Source organism: Mesoplodon mirus (assembly GCF_964341445.2).
Source record: "Mesoplodon mirus genome assembly, contig: HAP1_SCAFFOLD_247, whole genome shotgun sequence".
Taxonomy (NCBI): Eukaryota; Metazoa; Chordata; class Mammalia; order Artiodactyla; family Ziphiidae; genus Mesoplodon; species Mesoplodon mirus.
This window is the reverse complement of record NW_028295663.1, coordinates 787,170-806,315: the sequence shown is the minus strand read 5'-3', so window position 1 is coordinate 806,315 and position 19,146 is coordinate 787,170. Positions and strand designations below refer to the sequence as shown.

General features: G+C 37.6%; 1 pseudogene across 1 annotated transcript in view; it reads right to left on the bottom strand.

The window, feature by feature from the left end:
• LOC309797328 (ferritin heavy chain-like) overlaps positions 1–13,107 on the bottom strand; it is a 48,650-nt pseudogene extending 35,543 nt beyond the window's left edge. The window contains exon 1 of the transcript in view: positions 13,019–13,107. The product of the transcript in view is annotated as a ferritin heavy chain-like (transcript). The remainder of the gene's footprint in view (positions 1–13,018) is intronic.
• Between the last annotated feature and the right edge of the window lie 6,039 nt (positions 13,108–19,146).

Here is a 19,146-nt window from a genome sequence, read left to right as displayed (position 1 = left end):
GATAATTCGTTGTAAAAAGTGGAAAGGGGCGAGAAGTCTGAAATCTTGCTCTCTAAGTCCACCTCCTTAATTTGGAATAATTCGTTGTATAAAGAGGAAAAGTGGGGACAGTCTTAAATCTTGTCCTCAAAGTCCACTTCCTCAATTTGGGATGATTCGCTGTTCATTCATGCACTCCACAGACGCAGGGCACATCAAATGGACCGTGGAGCTTTAATCCGCTGCCTCTGAGGCTGCACAGAGAGATTTCCCTGTCTCTGCTCTCACAGCTCCCGGGTCTCAGCCTTGGACCTGGCCCCGCCTCTGCGCGTAGGTCGCCGGAGGGCGTCCGTTCTTCGCTCAGACAGGACGGGTTTAAAGGAGCCGCTGATTCGGGGGCTCTGGCTCACTCAGGCAGAGGGGAGGGAGAGGCGCGCAGTGTGGGGCTGGCCTGCGGCGGCAGAGGCTGGCGTGACGTTGCAGCGGCCCGTGGCGCTCCGTGCGCTTTCCCGGGAAAGCCGTCCCCGGGTCTCGGGACCCCGGCAGTGGCGGGGTGCGCAGGCCCCCTGGAAGGCGGGGCGGACAGTGACCCGCGCTCGCACACAGGCCCCGTGGCGGCGGCGGCGGCGGCGGGTGGCGGCGGCGGCGGCGTTGGGCCGCGGCGATGGCGGCAGCGGCGGCGGCGGGCCGCGGCGGCGGCGGCGGCGGCGGCGGCGGGCCGCGGCGGCGGCGGCGGTGGCGTCGGCGGCGGGCCGTGGCGGCGACGGCGGCGGCCGCGGCGGCGGCGGGCGGCGTCGGCGGCGGTGGCGGGCGGCGGCGGCGCCGGTGGCCCACGCCCGTCTCCGAGGTCCGTGCTTTACCCGCGGCTCACACCTGTCTCCGGCGCTTCCCCAAGCAGCCCTCTTAATGCCCTCTCCTCGCGCACCAGGAAACAAAAGGGAAAAAAGTCTCTTGCCTCTTCAGCAGCTCCAGACCCTTTCCTCGGACTCCCTCCGGGCTAGCCGTGGTGCACTAACCCCTTCAGGCTCTCTTCCTGCCGCCAGCCCCAGTCCTCTCCCTGCGCTGACTGAAAGCCGATACCCGAGCCTCAGCTCCCAGCCCCCCCGCCACGGCGGCCGAGCAGACAAGCCTCTCGGTCTGGTGAGTGCCTGAGGGCACCGGTCCTCTGTGCCGGAATCTCTCCGCTTTGCCCTCCACACCCCTGTTGCTGTGCTCTCCTCCGCTACTCCGAAGCTTTCCCCCTCCGCCACCTGCAGTCTCCGCCCGCAAAGGGGCTTGTAGTGTGTAGAAACCTTCCCTCCTTCACGGCTCCCTCCCACTGGTGCAGGTCCCGTCCCTATCCTATTGTCTCTGTTTATTCTTTTTTTTTCTTTTGCCCTACCCAGGTATGTGGGGAGTTTCTTGCCTTTTGGGGGGTCTGAGGTCTTCTGTCAGCGTCCAGTAGGTGTTCTGTAGGAGTTGTTCCACGTGTAGATGAATTTCTGATGTATCTGTGGGGAGGAAGGTGATCTCCGCGTCTTACTCTTCCACCATCTTCCTCCGGGCTCCTCTTTTTTGTTCTTTTCTAGCTAGTCACTGAAATCTCATTTATATTTTTCCTTGTAGAAGTGTTAGTAGGTAGCACATTTCCAGCATGTGAATAGCTTTTGGAATCAATAAATCCTGAAGATTAGTTTGAGACAGAGGAACTAAACTTCAAAAAGTAGCTTATCAAGGGCTACATTTATATGGCCTTTAGACATTTCTTATATTATTGTCCTGAATTTTTATTTAATTTCAAGAGTAACTGTCTTGTCTCTCTAACAACAACAGAAAAGGAACCTTAGGTATTGTCTGTGTTTCCATTACAGATTTTTCTCTCCCAGAGGCTCAATAATAATGGTGTAATAAGTAGTAGATCTTATGGAGATTTTTAGTCCACTGAATACAGATCCACTAAATATTGGTACTGACACACTGTACTGTACTGTGAAAATTTTGAAGGTTCATCATGCTGATTTTGCTTTTTAAAAAAATTGGAGGAAAGATTGCAAATATGCAATATGTAGTAGATTTCAGTGATTTTTATTTTTTTATTTATTTAAAAAAATAAATTTATTTATTTTATTTTTGGCCACATTGGGTCTTTGTTGCTGCGCATGGGCTTTCTCTAGTTGTGGCAAGCAGGGGCTACTCTTTGTTGTGTTGTGCGGGCTTCTTATTGCGGTGGTTTCTCTTGTTGCAGAGCATGGACTCTAGGCACACAGGTTTCAGTAGCTGTGGTGCGTGGGCTCAGTAGTTGTGGCTCACGGGCTCTAGAGTGAGGGTCGGTAGTTGTGCATGGGCTTAGTTGCTCTGCGGTATGTGGGATCTTCCTGGACCAGGGCTCGAAACCGTGTCCCCTGTATTCGCAGGCAGATTCTTTTTTTTTTTTTAATTTTTGAATTTTATTATGTATTTTTATGCAGCAGGTTCTTATTAGTCATCAGTTTTATACACATCAGTGTATACATGTCAATCCCAATAGCCCAATTTGTCACACCCCCACCCCCAACCCCCTGCAGCTTTCCCCCGTTGGTGTCCATATGTTGGTTCTCTACATCTGTGTCTCAACTTCTGCCGTGCAAACCGGTTCATCTGTACCATTTTTCTAGGTTCCACATACACGTGTTAATATACGATATTTGTTTTTCTCTTTCTGACTTACTTCACTCTTTATGACAGTCTCTAGGTCCATCCACGTATCAACAAATGACCCAATTTCATTCCTTTTTATGGCTGAGTAATATTCCATTGTATATATGTACCATGTCTTCTTTATTCATTTGTATGTCGATGGGCATTTAGGTTGCTTCCATGACCTGGCTGTTGTAAATAGTGCTGCAGTGAACATTGGGGTGCATGTGTCTTTTTGAATTATGGTTTTCTCTGGGTATATGCCCAGTAGTGGGATTGCTGGATCATATGGTAATTTTATTTTTAGTTTTTTAAGGAACCTCTGTACTGTTCTCCATAGTGGCTGTATCCATTTACATTCCCACCAACAGTGCAAGAGGGTTTCGTTTTCTCCACACCCTCTCCAGCATTTGTTGTTTGTAGATTTTCTGATGATGCCCATTCTAACCGGTGTGAGGTGATACCTCATTGTAGTTTTGATTTGCATTTCTCTAATAATTAGTGATGTTGAGCAACTTTTCATGTGCTTCTTGGCCATATGTATGTCTTCTTTGGAGAAATGTCTATTTAGGTCTTCTGCCCAGTTTTTGGATTGGGTTGTTTGTTTCCTTAATATTGAGCTGCATGAGCTGTTTATATATTTTGGAGATTAATCCTTCGTCCGTTGACCCGTTTGCAAATATTTTCTCCCATTCTGAGGGTTGTCTTTTCATCTTGTTTATGGTTTCCTTTGCTGTGCAAAAGGTTTGAGGTTTCAATAGGTCCCATTTGTTTATTTTTGGTTTTATTTCCATTACTCTAGGAGGTGGATCAAAAAAGATCTTACTGTGATATCTGTCAAAGAGTGTTCTTCCTAAGTTTTCCTCTAAGAGTTTAATAGTGTCCAGTCTTACATATAGGTCTCTAATCCATTTTGAGATTATTTTTGTGTATGGTGTTAGGGAGTGTTCTAATTTCATTCTTTTACATGTAGCTGTCCAGTTTTCCCAGCACCACTTATTGAAGAGACTGTCTTTTCTCCATTGTATATCCTTGCCTCCTTTGTCATAGATTATTTGACCATAGGTTAGTGGGTTTATCTCTGGGCTTTCTATCTTGTTCCATTGATCTATGTTTCTGTTTCTGTGCCAGTACCATATTGTCTTGATTACTGTAGCTTTGTAGTATAGTCTGAAGTCAGGGAGTCTGATTCCTCCATCTCCGTTTTTTTCCCTCAAGACTGCTTTGGCTATTTGGGGTCTTTTGTGTCTCCGTACAAATATTAAGATATTTTGTTCTAGTTCCATAAAAAATGCCATTGGTAATTTGATAGGGATTGCATTGAATCTGTAGATTGCTTTGGGTAGTAGAGTCATTTTCACAATATTGATTCTTCCTATCCAAGAACATGGTATATGTCTCCATCTGTTGGTATCATCTTTCATTTCTTTCATCAGTGTCTTACAGTTTTCTGCATACAGGTCTTTTGTCTCCCTAGGTAGGTTTATTCCTAGGTATTTTATTCTTTTTGTTGCAGTGATAAATGGGAGTGTTTCCTTAATTTCTCTTTCAGATTTTTCATCATTAGTGTATAGGAATGCAAGAGATTTCTGTGCATTAATTTTGTATCCTGCTACTTTACCAAATTCATTGATTAGCTCTAGTACTTTCCTGGTGGCATCTTTAGGATTCTCTATGTATATATCATGTCATTTGCAAACAGTGACAGTTTTACTACCTCTTTTCCAATTTGTATTCATTTTATTTCTTTTTCTTCTCTGATTGCCATGGCTAAGACTTCCAAAACTATGTTGAATAATAGTGGTGAGAGTGGACATCCTTTTCTTGTTCCTGATCTTAGAGGAAATGCTTTCAGTTTTTCACCATTGAGAAAGATGTTTGCTGTGGGTTTGTCGTATATGGCCTTTATTATGTTGAGGTAGGTTCCCTCTATGCCCCCTTTCTGGAGAGTTTTTTATCATAAATGGGTGTCGAATTTTGTCAAAAGCTTTTTCTGCATCTATTGAGATGATCATATGGTTTTTCTTCTTCAATTTGTTAATATGGTGTATCACATTGATTGATTTGCGTATATTGAAGAATCCTTTCATCCCTGGAATAAATCCCACTTGATCATGGTGTATGATCGTTTTAATGTGTTGTTGGATTATGTTTGCTAGTATTTTGTTGAGTATTTTTGCATCTATGTTCATCAGTGATATTGGTCTGTAATTTTCCTTTTTTTGTAGTATCTTTGTCTGGTTTTGGTACCAGGTTGATGGGGGCCTCATAGAATGAGTTTGGGAATGTTCCTTCTTCTGCAATTTTTTGGAGGAGTTTGAGAAGGATGGGTGTTAGCTCTTATGTAAATGTTTGATAGAATTCACATGTGAAGCCATCGGGCCCTTGTTGGCCGTTCCCTTGCTTGTTGGAAGATTTTAAATCACAGTTTCAATTTCATTACTTGTTATTGGTCTGTTCATATTTTCTATTTCTTCCTGGTTCAGTCTTGGAAGGTTATACCTTTCTAAGAATTTGTCCATTTCTTCCAGGTTGTCCATTTTATTGGCATAAAGTTGCTTGTAGTAGTCTCAGGATGCTTTATATTTCTGCGGTGTCTGTTGTAACTTCTCCTTTTTCATTTCTAATTTTATTGATTTGAGTCCTCTCCCTCTTTTTCTTGATCAATTTTGTTTATCTTCTCAAAGAACCAGCTTTTAGTTTTATTGATCTTTGCTATTGTTTTCTTTGTCTCTATTTCATTTATTTCTGCTCTGATCTTTATGATTTCTTTCCTTATGCTAACTTTGGGTTTTGTTTGTTCTTTGTTCTCTAGTTTCTTTAGGTGTAAGAGTTGTTTGTTTATTTGAGATTTTTCTTGTTTCTTGAGGTAGGTTTATATAGCTATAAAGTTCCCTCTTAGAACTGCTTTTGCTACCTCCCATGGGTTTTGGATCATCTCGTTTTCATTGTCTTTTGTCTCTAGGTATTTCTTGATTTTCTCTTTGATTTCTTCAGTGATCTCTTGGTTATTTAGTGACATATTGTTTAGCCTCCATGTGTTTATGTTTTTTACGTTTTTTCCCCTGTAATTCATTTCTAATCTCATAGCATTGTGGTCAGAAAAGACGCTTGATATGATTTCAATTTTCTTAAATTTACTGAGGCTTGATTTGTGACCCAAGATGTGATCTATCTTGAAGAATGTTCCATGTGCACTTGAGAAGAAAGTGTAATCTGCTGTTTTTGGATGGAATGTCCCATAAATATCAATTAAATCTATCTGGTCTATTGTGTCATTTAAAACGTGTGTTTCCTTATTTATTTTCATTTTGGATGATCTGTCCCTTGGTGTAAGTGAGGTGTTAAAGTCCCCCACTATTATTATGTTACTGTTGATTTCCTCTTTTGTAGCTGTTAGCAGTTGCCTCCTGTATTGAGGTGCTCCTGTGTTGGGTGGATATACATTTATAATTGTTATATCTTCTTCTTGGATTGATCCCTTGATTATTATGTAGTGTCCTTCTTTGTCTCTTGTAACATTCTTTATTTTAAAGTGTATTTTATCTGATATGAGTATTGCTACTCCAGCTTTCTTTTGATTTCCATTTGCATGGAATATCTTTTTCCATCTCCTCACTTTCAGTCTGTATGTGTCCCTAGGTCTGAAGTGGGTCTCTTGTAGACAGCATATAGATGGGTCTTGTTTTTGTATCCATTCAGCAAGCCTATGTCTTTTGGTTGGAGCATTTAATCCATTCACTTTTAAGGTAATTATCGATATGTATGTTCCTATGACCATTTTCTTAATTGTTTGGGGTTTGTTTTTGTAGGTCCTTTTCTTCTCTTGTGTTTCCCACTTAGAGAAGTTCCTTTAGCATTTGTTTTAGAGTTGGTTTGGTGGTGCTGAATTCTCTTAGCTTTTGCTTGTCTGTAAAGCTTTTGATTTCTCCATGGAAACTGAATGAGATCCTTGCCGGGTAGAGTAATCTTGGCTGTAGCTTCTTCCCTTTCATCACTTTAAGTGTATCATGCCACTCCCTTCTGGCTTGTAGAGTTTCTGCTGAGAAATCAGCTGTTAACCTTATGGGAGTTCCCTTGTATGTCATTTTTCGTTTTTCCCTTGCTGATTTCAGTAATTTTTCTTTGTCTTTAATTTTTGCCTATTTGATTACTATGTGTCTTGGCGTTTTTCTCCTTGGGTTTATCCTGCATGGGACTCACTGCGCTCCCTGGACTTGGGTAGTTATTTCCTTTCCCATGTTAGGGAAGTTTTTGACTATAATCTCTTCAAATATTTTCTCAGGTCCTTTCTCTCTCTCTTCTCCTTCTGGGACCCCTATAATGTGAGTGTTGTTGCGTTTTATGTTGTCCCAGAGGTCTCTTAGGCTGTCTTCATTTCTTTTCATTCTTTTTTCTTTATTCTGTTCCACAGCAGTGAATTCCACCATTCTGTCTTTCAGGTCACTTATCCGTTCTTCTGCCTCAGTTATTCTGCTGTTGATTCCTCTAGTGTAGTTTTCAGTTATTGTATTGTTGATCTCTGTTTCTTTGTTCTTTAATTCTTCTAGGTCTTTGTTAAACATTTCTTGCATCTTCTCAGTCTTTGCCTCCATTCTTTTTCGGAGGTCCTGCATCATAATCTTCACTATCATTATTCTGAATTCTTTTTCTGGAAGGTTGCCTATCTCCACTTCATTTAGTTGTTTTTCTGGGGTTTTCTTTTGTTCCTTCATCTGGTACATAGCCCTCTGCCTTTTCATCTTGTCTATCTTTCTGTGTATGTGGGTTTTGTTTCACAGGCTGCAGGATTGTAGTTCTTCTTGCTTCTGCTGTCTGCCCTCTGGTGGGTGAGGCTACCTAAGAGGCATGTGCAAGTTTGGCATGCAGATTCTTAACCACTGTGCCACCAGGATAGCCCAATTTTTATTTTTTTAATTAAAAATTTTTTCCAACTTTATTGAGATATAATTGAGAAATAACATTGTATAAGTTTCAGGTATATAATGCGATGATTTGATACCTGTATGTATTATGAAATGATTACTACAGTAAGGTTAGTTTATCCATTGCCTCACATAATTAAATGTTTGTGTGTTTGTGGTGAGAACATTTAGGATCTGTCTTAGCACCTTTCAAGTATATAATATGGCACTGTTAACCATAGTCACCGTGTTGTATATTAGGTCCCCAGAACTTACTCACCTTATAACTGGAAGTTCGTACGCTTTGACCAACATCTACCCATTTCCCTCACCCTCCAGTACCTAACAACCACCATTCTGCTGTTTCTGTGAGTTTTTTTGTTTTAGATTCAACATATAAGTGAGATCATAGATAGAGTGTTTGTTTTTCTCTGTCGAACGTATTTCACTTGGCATAATGTCCTCAAGGTCCAGCCCTGTCACAGATGGTAGGAGATCCTTCTTTTTTATGGTTGAATAATATTCTTTTATATTTAGATATATGTATGTGTGTATATATATATATATGTATGTACATGGGATAACATATTCTGCAAAGCAACTTGCCTAAAGCCACAGGATAACAACATGGCAATGCTGGACTATGAACTCATTTCTGCCTGCCTCAAAAGGCTGGGCTTTTAATGCTCTTTCATGCAGACTGTCAGAAATGAAAAACAATTTCCTTTTTCTTTATTAAACTACATATTCCTAGAACGAAATTCTCCAAAGGTTTTGTTACCCCTTATGTGACACTGTAATACAATTGATTATTATAATATTTGTATAATATACCATCAACTTTAGGCACGTGGCTGGCTTAAAGTGGAGGCTAACATGGACACACATATCACCAAAGGAAATTTTAACAGAGAGAAAGTTTGCTACAGCCTACTGTAACCTATTTTCCTAACCTAAGCAAATCTTTATTTTAAACAATTTTAATATGAGCATAATTAAACTGGTTAACAATGTTTAATAATTACCCAGTGTTTATTTTCACTAGGGTTGTAGCAAATAGAAAATATATGTTTCAAAAAAAAGGATGAGGTATAATGTTTTCCCTTTTTTAGTAGGATACAATTTGATGTAAAAAGTTAAGTGCTGTGCACTTGGGCAAAAAAGAAGCAGTGAAAGGGCAATAATTAAGAAATCACAGGTTTCCATTTTGTAAGATACTGAATAACAGGAGTGGCTATTCATTACCTTTCAATTCTTCCATGTACTGTCAGTTTCTTCCTCATGATGCAAATATCTGTTGAATAAATTATGCCATAAATATTTGCTTACTTAAAGGCATTGTCTTTGTTTTGCACAATAAAAGTTCCTTATTTACTCTAATGATAGATTGAAAAGAGAACAATATCCTTAACTTTTTTTTAAATGGTGAAAGATCAGGAGAGCACGATATGAGTATCAGTGGCCATGCAGTCCACTTCCACCTTGTCTGTGGCTTTTACATCCAGAAAGGAATTTATCCCCCCTCCTGCCACATAACTGACCAACAACAGGCAAGATGGAAAAGCAGGGTACAACTCATTCCAGAAAATGAAAGTATATCTTTATGTTTTCTTTATTAGAGGCTCTGGTACATATGTTATTGCCCTAGTTTCAATAGTTGGGGTCCAAGGTTTCAATATGTATATTTCATTTTTCATAATATTGCTGAATGTCAGTGTGGAAATAATGCACACAATTAGAAGACACTGACTCAGATCTCACACTTTAGGTAACTCAAGTTATCTGGAGTTTTCTCAGTTATTAAAATGAAGATAATAATACTTTCTGGTTTCTCTATATTGTTAACCTCAAAAAAACCAAAGATTGTGAATGGGCTTTGAAAACTTTAGGAGGCTACACTAACACAGATAAATAAGGCTCTCCTGATTTCTCTCTCCTAAAAACTACAGATTTGAGGGCAGGTTATTTCTTAAAGTCTCATTGATGCTAAAAAAAAAATCCAAAGAGATCAAACATTGCTCCTGTTTATTTCTATATGACAACTTATGCCAATACAGGTAATTACAGCAATGGAAAAAAAAAACCACATAATTTCTCCAAGGAAAGTTTATTTCACTGGAAGTAGCCATCACCAATAAGCAATAGGAAGCTTTTCTAGTGACTCTCATTTCGCAAATACATTTTTTTCATCTTAATAGATAAGATTGAGCTTTAATTGAAGGCTATCACACAAGATAAACACCATTAAAGCTTTTTTTTCCCTTGGGTTCTTTGTACATTTTTGGAACTCTCCTTCATTCCTCTCTTGCTCCTACTCTTCTACAAATATTTGCTGAGTATCATTCTGTGATGCTTGTAATATTAGGGACTTATGTAAAGTGATCATTTAATTCTCACCAAAGTTTGAGTTTGATGATATGGTTTCCACTTTATAGTTGAGGAAACGTGTTCTGTGAAATGCAAGGTCATGTAACCAAAATGTGGAAAAGCAGATTATATGGGATGGAATAGTGTAAGGGTGAAAGCTGCTTCACAAAGTCAAAGGCTTGAATGGAGAGCCACAGAAACCAGATAATGCTGAGCCAGAGGGCATAATATTGGCCTCTTTGATGTGTGAATAAATAAGTTTGGCAATTTCCTAGATTTGGTTTTTGTTTTTGTTTTTTTTGGCGGTACGCGGGCCTCTCACTGTTGTGGCCTCTCCCATTGCGGAGCACAGGCTCCGGACACGCAGGCTCAGCGGCCATGGCTCACGGGCCCAGCTGCTCCGCAGCATGTGGGATCTGCCCGGACCGGGGCACAAACCCGCGTTCCCTGCATCGGCAGGCGGACTCTCAACCACTGCACCACCAGGGAAGCCCTACTAGATCACTTTTTTTTTTTTTTAGATCACTTTTTTTTAAGAGTAATTCTGCTTTTACTTATGGCTTCATTTTCACCAGTAATTGATACAACAGTGTAATGTTCATAGCACTACAAAAATATGAGAGAAGTATATATGAATGTTGGTCTCATAGTTGATAAGTTATTGATGAATCTGAAGCAAAATTCAACTTCTTTAATAGATATAGGTGTATTCATATTGTCTATTTATTCTTGAATGAACTTGATTAGTTTGTGTATTTCAAGGAATATATCTATTTCATCTATCTTGTCAAAATTATAGTCAAAGTATTCACGTTACTTCTTGTTATCCTTTAGATAGCTGTGGAATCTGTAGAGTGATGTCACCTGTTTCGTTGCTGATTTTAGCAGGGTTTTTTTTTTTTACTAATTAGACTGGCTTGAGGTTAATATACTTTATTGGTCTTCTTAAAGAATCAGCTTTTACCTTCATTGATTTATCTCTATTTTTTTCTGTCTTCTATTTGATTGAGTTCTCCTCCCAATTTTGTTCTACTGTTGACATCCATTTTGCTCTTATATATCTTATAAATTCCATACTACTTAAAAAAATTACCTTTCTTTAAATACTGAATCACCAATGATCTTACTTATTTACCCATGTAGTTATCAATTTCACTACTCTTTATTCCTTTAGACACTTATTTCCATCTGGTATAATTTTTCTTCTGCCTAAATGAAATTATTCAACTCTTTTGGGGGTACTTTATGTCTGCTGGTAATGAATTTGTTCATCTTTTGTATGACTGAAAAAAATCCCTATTTTGCCTTTGTTTAAAGAGATGTTTTCACTGTACATAGAATTCTAAGTTTACGAATTTTTTTTTCTTTCTTTAAGGAGGCTGTCTACTTTTTCTCAGTTGCATTATTCAGATAAGAGATCTGATTTCATCCTGATTTTTGTTTCTTTATATGTAATGTGTCTTTTTTCCCTCTGGCTCCTTTAAAATTTTTCTGTTTATCACGGTTTTTGCACAATTTGTTTACGATATGACTTGTCCTTTTTTTAATGTTTCTTGTGCTTGAAGTTTGTTGAAGTTCTTGGATTTGGGGACTTATAGTTTCCATTAAATTTGGGGAAGAGTTGCCATTATTTCTTCAAACATGTTTTCTGTCTTGCCTTCTCTCTCCTCTTCTTTGGAGACTCCAATTTTATATATATATACATTAGATTGTTTGAAGTTTTCTTCAAACAGTTTAATGATGCTCTGCTCATTTTGAAAAATTTTTTCTTTTTGTTTGTGTTTTATTTTGGATAATATTTCTTGCTTAGTCTTCAAGTTCACTAATCTGCAGTGTCTAATATGTCATGGATGCCATTCATGTGTGTTTTTTTATTATCTTACACTTTGAATTTTTCATTTCTGGAAGTTTGATTTAGGACTTTTAAAAATATATTCCAGGTCTCTAACTTAACTTTTTGAACCTTTTGAGTATAGTAATAAGAATTGTTCTATGGTCATTTCTGCTAATTCTAACATCTGTGTCGATTATGAGTTGGCTTTGATTGCTTCATTTCTTCATTACAAGGGTGATTACTGCCTCTTTACTTCGTTGATAATTTATTATTGGATGCCAGCCATTGTAAATTTTACCTTTTTGGGTGCTTGATAATTTTGTATTTTTACAAATATTTTTTACCTTTTTTCCTGGGATACTGTTAAGTTGCTTGGAAATGGTTTGATCCTTTTAGGTCCTTTTAAAGATTTGGTAGAAAGAAATATAGCAGTCTCCTGTTATATTATATGGCTAAATAATGTTGCTGTATTGTTCTTTTATAGTATATGGTTAAATATTCCCCACCACTGGGGCAAGACCTTTCCATGTATATTGTCCATTGCCCTGTTAATCTTAAGGTTTTACAGTCTGGCTGATAGCAAAAGTCAGTATTTCAGGCCCTATATGAATATTAGGCACTGTTTTCTATAGTCCATTTAAGTGGTTCCTTTCCTGCCCTCTAGTAATGTAGTCACACCCATAAGCTGATCAGTAATCAGCTGAACAGTTAGTGTGGAGGTGCAAGATTCTGGAGTTCCCTCTCTGTGAATCGTTCTCCTCTCTGGTACTCTGTCTTGAGAACTCTACCCACCTTGTTCTCTAGAGTCTCTCAGCCCTTTCTCCTTTATTTAGTGAGACTGCTGGTCTCTGCCTGGGATGCCCCTCCCTGGGCTGTGGCCTGGAAACTCAGGTAATGTGAAGCAATCATAAGGCTCACATCATTTATTTCCTGTCTCTCAGGAATGAGTCTCTGCTCCTTGATGTCCAGTGTCTTGCAAACTGTTGTCTTATTTCCCTACCCTTTTTTTAAGGTGTTCCAGAGGGTAACTCTGATCCTTGTTACTCTATTTTGGCCAGAACACAAAATGTAATTTACTTTTTCCTGCTTTGTCTCCACCAATTTGTCAATCTACCTTCTCAAAAGTCACCAATGACTTCCAAATCATCAAATACCGTCAGTCCCTGACTTACCATGGTTCGACTTTGTGATGGTGTGGAAGTAATACACATTCAGTAGAAACCATACTTCAGAGTTTGAATTTTATCTTTTCCCAGGCTAGTGTTATGTGGTATGATACTCTTTCGTGATGCCGGGCAGCAGGCGTGAGCTGCGCTCCGAGTCAGCCACGCTGTCATGAATGGGAACAACTGGTACACTTAAAGCCATTCTGTACCCATTAACCATTCTGTTTTTCACTTTCAGTGCAGTATTCAGTAAATTACATGAGGTATTTAACTCTTTATTAAAAATAGGCTTTTTGTTAGATTATTTTGCCCAAACGTAGGCTAGTGTAAGTGTTCCAAGCCCGTTTAAGATAGGCTAGGTTAACAAGCTATGTGGTTCGGTAGGTTAGGTCTATGAAATGCATTTTCAATATATGATATTTTCAAGTTACAGTGGATTTCTCAGGATATTACCCCATCATAAGTTGAGGAAGATCTGTACCTTATTACATTCTTACTGATCTCCATCATTAGAAATTATAGCTCACACTTACATCATTGAAACCAAGTTCTCGCTTAACATCCATCCCATTCTATTTTTCTTTTCCCCCAATACTCATGATATTTATCTACTTTAAAATCCACGAAATAAATACCAAACTCCTTAGCATACAACATTAGGTGTTTTACAGGTTTGATGCAGCATAGCTCTTCTTTTGCCATAGCCAATAATACTCCAATACACAAATTACATATTAGTTGTAATTCTTCAACCATGGCTGCAACTGGTATCTTTTCTTAAAATCCATTTTTTATTCATTTGTTTGCTCAACACATGTTTGTTAAGTTCCCATTTTGTGTCACAGTGTGCTGTATCCTCAAACTATTGCAATTAAAGATACAAACATTATGTTTTCCTATAATAAAATTTCTACCAATTCTTTGCCAGATGAAATAAATTTTGCCATATGAATTATTTCAAAGATTTTGTTCAGACTTCATCCTTGAAGTACATTCTTTCTGAGTAAGTTTTGAGTGGGGCAGGTTAAGATTGCAGATCAGTGAAATAGAATTAAATGTGTCAGTACAACCAGGATGACCTAAGGTTGGTGTGTCAGAAGCTAAAGTATGAAGCAAAGGAATAAAAATTTAGGTGACCGTCATTCAATGGGAACTTGGTTTAGTCTAGTGACCATTGTGTGTAACTGTTATTATTATTATTATTATTATTATTATTCCCTGCAGTATGAATCACAGGCAGAACATCTCCACTTAAGGTCAAAGACAACGTGACATTTTCATTTAAAGAAGAAAAGATGATTAGCAAATTGCCTACAGTTAATGGCCAGTTAGGAAAATATCTGATATTCAGATACCTTTGAAAGTTCACTATCTCCCTACTTTGTGATATGGCATATACTTTTTCCATATGATGAGAGATGTACAATTAAAATTACACACACCCATTATTACAATTATCAAGTGAAATGTAATGAATCAGCATCATGTGTTCCAAGTAATGCTTTCAGAGCTCACTTCACTCAAATGAAAGAGATTACATTACTGTATGAAAATCAAAATCTTCCAATTATCCGTCCTACTCTGGCCATGGAAGTCAATATCAGGAGATACGGCTATCAAAAAGGAGCCTGCGAGGTTGTTTAACATCTCTCTCTCAAAGCCATATTTCTGAAAAGTGATTATCGATGTAGGATCCCATCTCTTTGCTCAATTGCCCCATGTTTTGCTTCTTGAAGTATTAGGGAGCATGTTAATGTTGTATCTTAAAGGTATTTGTTACCATAATTTTGGTTTTTTATACCAACGCACAATAAAAACATTTTTGACACCTTGTTGTCTAGGAAACCTTTTCAATATCAGATTATTCTACTAGCTTCCTCTTTTAGTTTTCATTTTGATTTTCATTTTTTTTATCAACATGACATTGTTAATTCTCTATATGCTTGGCTTCTATGTGTCACTTCTCTCTCTTTTGATATTATCAAATATTTGTATATAATTATGTTTCCACTTAGTCACCTGCTTTTCCAAGTTTTCCAAATTTAGTCTCCCTTGTTTAATATTTCTTTATAAATCATTCCAGGCATGCGTCATTATGTTCGTCTTCTCTGAACTTCAATTTCATCTAATTTTGCCCTTAATTTTCACTATGGAAGCATGCAAAGTTTATTCTTCCTGAAATATCAAGAAACTTCATATTTTATTACTTGAATAATGAAATGAAAAGAACATGACTGTGGAATTTTAGATTCATTTCTGACCTAGCAAAAGGAAACACTACCAAGAAGCTGTGTTGTGTAAAGTTCAACTATATAGGAGAAAAGTATCAGCCATTATAGCATTGAAAGCATAATGTGAATAATCACAGACCAAAACTTTGTGAATTTTAGAAATTAAAGTGTTAAAAGATGAAGTTCAGCATTCAACTATCATGAGAGGCACAGATTCTTTCCTGTAATAATGTACTTTATATAGGGAAAAATACCAAAGTACAGACTCATTTCTGATTTCTTAAAGAGGAAACACCTTTTATCTTTTCAGAAATGTAAGTCTGATACATGTTAGTTTTCCTTCATTTTCCTGGATCAGATTTTCAGTGTGTCTCACCACAAAAAAATCATTCTCATGGTCTCTCTTATGTCAGGCTTGTACCCTCCACTTTCTACACTGATGGTAGAATATTACTCTTCTTTTTTTTAAATAACAGCTTTATTTTGATTATGATACACGTACCATACAATTAACCCATTTAAAGTGAACAATTCAATGGCTTTTAGTATGTTCACTCAGTTGTGCAGCTATCACAACAATCAATTTTAGAATATTGTCATCATCCCCAGAAGAAACACTGTATCTATTCGTAGCCACTACCTTTTACCCCCATCTCCCTCAGCCCTTGGCAACCACAAATCTACCTTTTGTCCATAGATTTGCCATTCTGGACATCTCATACAAATGATTACATAGAATATGTGGTCTTTTGTGGCTTATTTCACTTAGCATGATGTTTTCAAGGCTCATCCATGTTGTGGCATATATCAATACTTCATTTCTTTTTATTGCTAAATAGTATTCCATTGCATAGATATACAATATTTTATTTTTCTACTGTGAATAAGGCTGCTATAAACATTTACATATACTTTTTTTATGTGACATACATTTTCAGTTCTCTTGGGTATAAACCCAGGAATGGAATTTCTGGGTCATATGGTGGTAACTCTATGTTTAACTTTTAGAGGAACTGTGAGATTATATCAAAGCAGCTATACCATTTTACATTCCCAATAGCAGTATATGAAGGTTCTAATTTCTTCACATCCTCACCAACACTTGTTGTTATGTCTTTTTGATGATAGCCATGTCAGGGTGTATGAAGTGGTATCTCTTTGTTGTTTCAATTTGCATTTCTCTGCATTTCTCTCTCTTAATGTCATTAACCAATGACATTAAGCATTTTTTCATGAATTTATAGACCATTGTATATCTTCTTCAGAGAAATGTTTATTCAGATATTTTGCCCATTATTGGATTATTTGTCTATTATTGATCTGTAAGAGTTCTTTATATATTCTAGATTACAGGCCCTTTATTATATATATGCTTTGCAAATATCTTCTCCCATTCTGTGGATTGTCTTTTCATTTTCCTGATGGTGTCCTTTGAAGCACAAAAGTCTTTGTAAAAAAATGTTTATGAAGTCTGATTTATCTATTTTTTTTCTTTCGTTGCTCGTGCTATGATTTTGGTATCATATTTAAGAAGCTACTGCCTAATCCAAGGTCACAAAGATTTACCCCTAAGAGTTTAATAGCTTTAGCTCTTACATTTCCATTTTGAGTTGATTTTTTTATATGATATGATATAAGAGATGGGTCCAACTTCATTCTTTTGAATATGAATATTCAGTCATCTCAGCTCCATTTGTTGTAAAGACTGTTCTTTCCCCCATTGAATTATCTTAGCAATGCTATTGAAAATCAATTAAGTGTAAATGTGAAGATTTATTTCTGGGCTCTCCATTATACTCCACTGACCTATGTCTAGCCTTATGCCAGTACCAAACTCTCTTGATGATTGTAGCTTTGTTTTAAGTTTAGACGTATGGAAGTGTGAGTCCTCCAATCTTTTCAAGATTGGTTTTGCTAGTCTGGGTCCCTTGACTGTCCATATGAATTTAGGGGCAATGTGTCAAATTGTGCAAAAAAGCTAACTGGAATTTTGATAAGGATTGTGTTTAAGGTATAGATAAATTGGGGGAATATTGCTGCCTTAAAAATATGAAGACTTCTGATCCAAGATGTCTTTCCATTTATTTAGGCTTTTAATTTCTTTCAGCAAGGTAATGCTACTTTCAGAGTATAAGTTTTATACTCTTTTGTTAAAGGCCTCTGCCCTATGAGTAGAGGCTTTAAGTGGTTTTAAAAAAATCCTTTTCACCAGCTATGATTGTTTGGCTTGGGAATGGGTCTGCTTTTCATATCATCATTCCATAAGTGCTAGCGTGAGAATAATCTTGAGGTTGATTCTGACTGCATCCATTTCTTCCTTGAATTATATTGCTTTCTTATTGCCCTATAAACAATTAATGATCATTTTCTAAATATGGTGATGTGCCATCTGCCTTACAAGCATTGTTTTTCATTTTTTCTCCATGATAATCTGGGCATAGAAAATGACTCACTATGTCCTGAAAACCCCTGTACCTTTTAGTAATTTTACCTTTAAAATGAACCTTTTTACATGGCTCTTTCCTCTACCTCTGTCAAAGAGTTTTTGGTCTTTGAAGGATCCCTCAAGTACCACCTTCTCCTTCATGAATCCTTTTGCATTCTCAGGAGGCAAAAGTATTTCCATCATATACCTATATTAACAATTTGAAATTCTTCCATAGCCCTTATCCCATTAAACTTTGCTCTAGAGTCATTTTATGTATACTTTTCTAATATACTATTCCATGAGCTCTTTGTAGGCAAGATTTCTTACCTGTTTATTAGTTCACTTCCACAGTACTTAGCCCAATTCCTTTAATATAATACGATCTCAAATTTTTGCTGAATCCAAGTGAATGTGTTCTGTATCAAAGTACTATGCAGCTTTTATTCCCTTAAAGAATTCTAAATATAAAACATTCAAGGGGCTTCCCTGTGGCGCAGTGGTTAAGAATCTGCCTGCGAATGCAGGGGATGCAGGTTCGAGCCCTCGTCCGGGAAGATCCCACATGCCGCGGAGCGGCTAGGCCCGTGAGCCATGGCTGCTGAGCTTGCATGTCCGGAGCCTGTGCTCAGCAACAGGAGAGGCCACAACAGTGAGAGGCCCGCATACTGCAAAAACAAACAAACAAACAAACAAAAAACATTCAAAATTGATCATGGAGCAATTTAAATTTGATCTCTTTTAATTCTTTTACTGGACAATTAAAGCACTATATTTCATCTTCTAATTAAGGGATCTAGCGAAAGGAACAAAGCTGGCCTTTCAGTCTTTACTGTGACTGCAGCAACACCATGGATTACAGTGTAGATTACACTGATTTACTGCTAAGTAAATGGAGACTTGTGGACTAGTCAACACTGTGTATACTCTGCTCATTGGTCATATTAGGTCACAGTATTGCTTCTATTTGCAATGGCTTCACTGACTTATGGGGAAAATAAACTCTTTTCCTCCTAGGAGCTTTAACAGATCATATTTACTTTATTTTGGTTAAAATAAATACTTAAGAAAAAGTAAAATTTCCAAGGAGTGGGTAGCATTAATAAGCACTGATTTGATAATTTAGGAGTATGAAAAGTGGTTTGAGAAGTGTTATGAGCATTCATAGTCATTTAGATATTTTTTTCTAGAGCTTTTTGGAAATGTGAAATTGAAAACAGTTAAGATTTGGACTTGATGGTAAACAGCCCTTAGATTTGCCATGAGACGGCATAGAATCCATTTTCTTCTTCAATACAAAAGATAATGGACAATTTGAGTATCATACTTGAGCAATCTTATAGACTTGTTTTCCGATCTGTACATTTTGTTTCTGTGATAAGGCATGATTCATTTCCAATTTATGTTATATTTTGTGATGGCTTTTTAAAAATTCTTGTTACATATTGGTTGTTTTGTCTTTTTCCATCTACTAGGATATATATATATAGGACAGAGAATTATATATAAATATATAGGACAGAGAATTACAACAGGGCATATAAGTACATATATACTGAGTATATACACACATACAGAGAAAAAT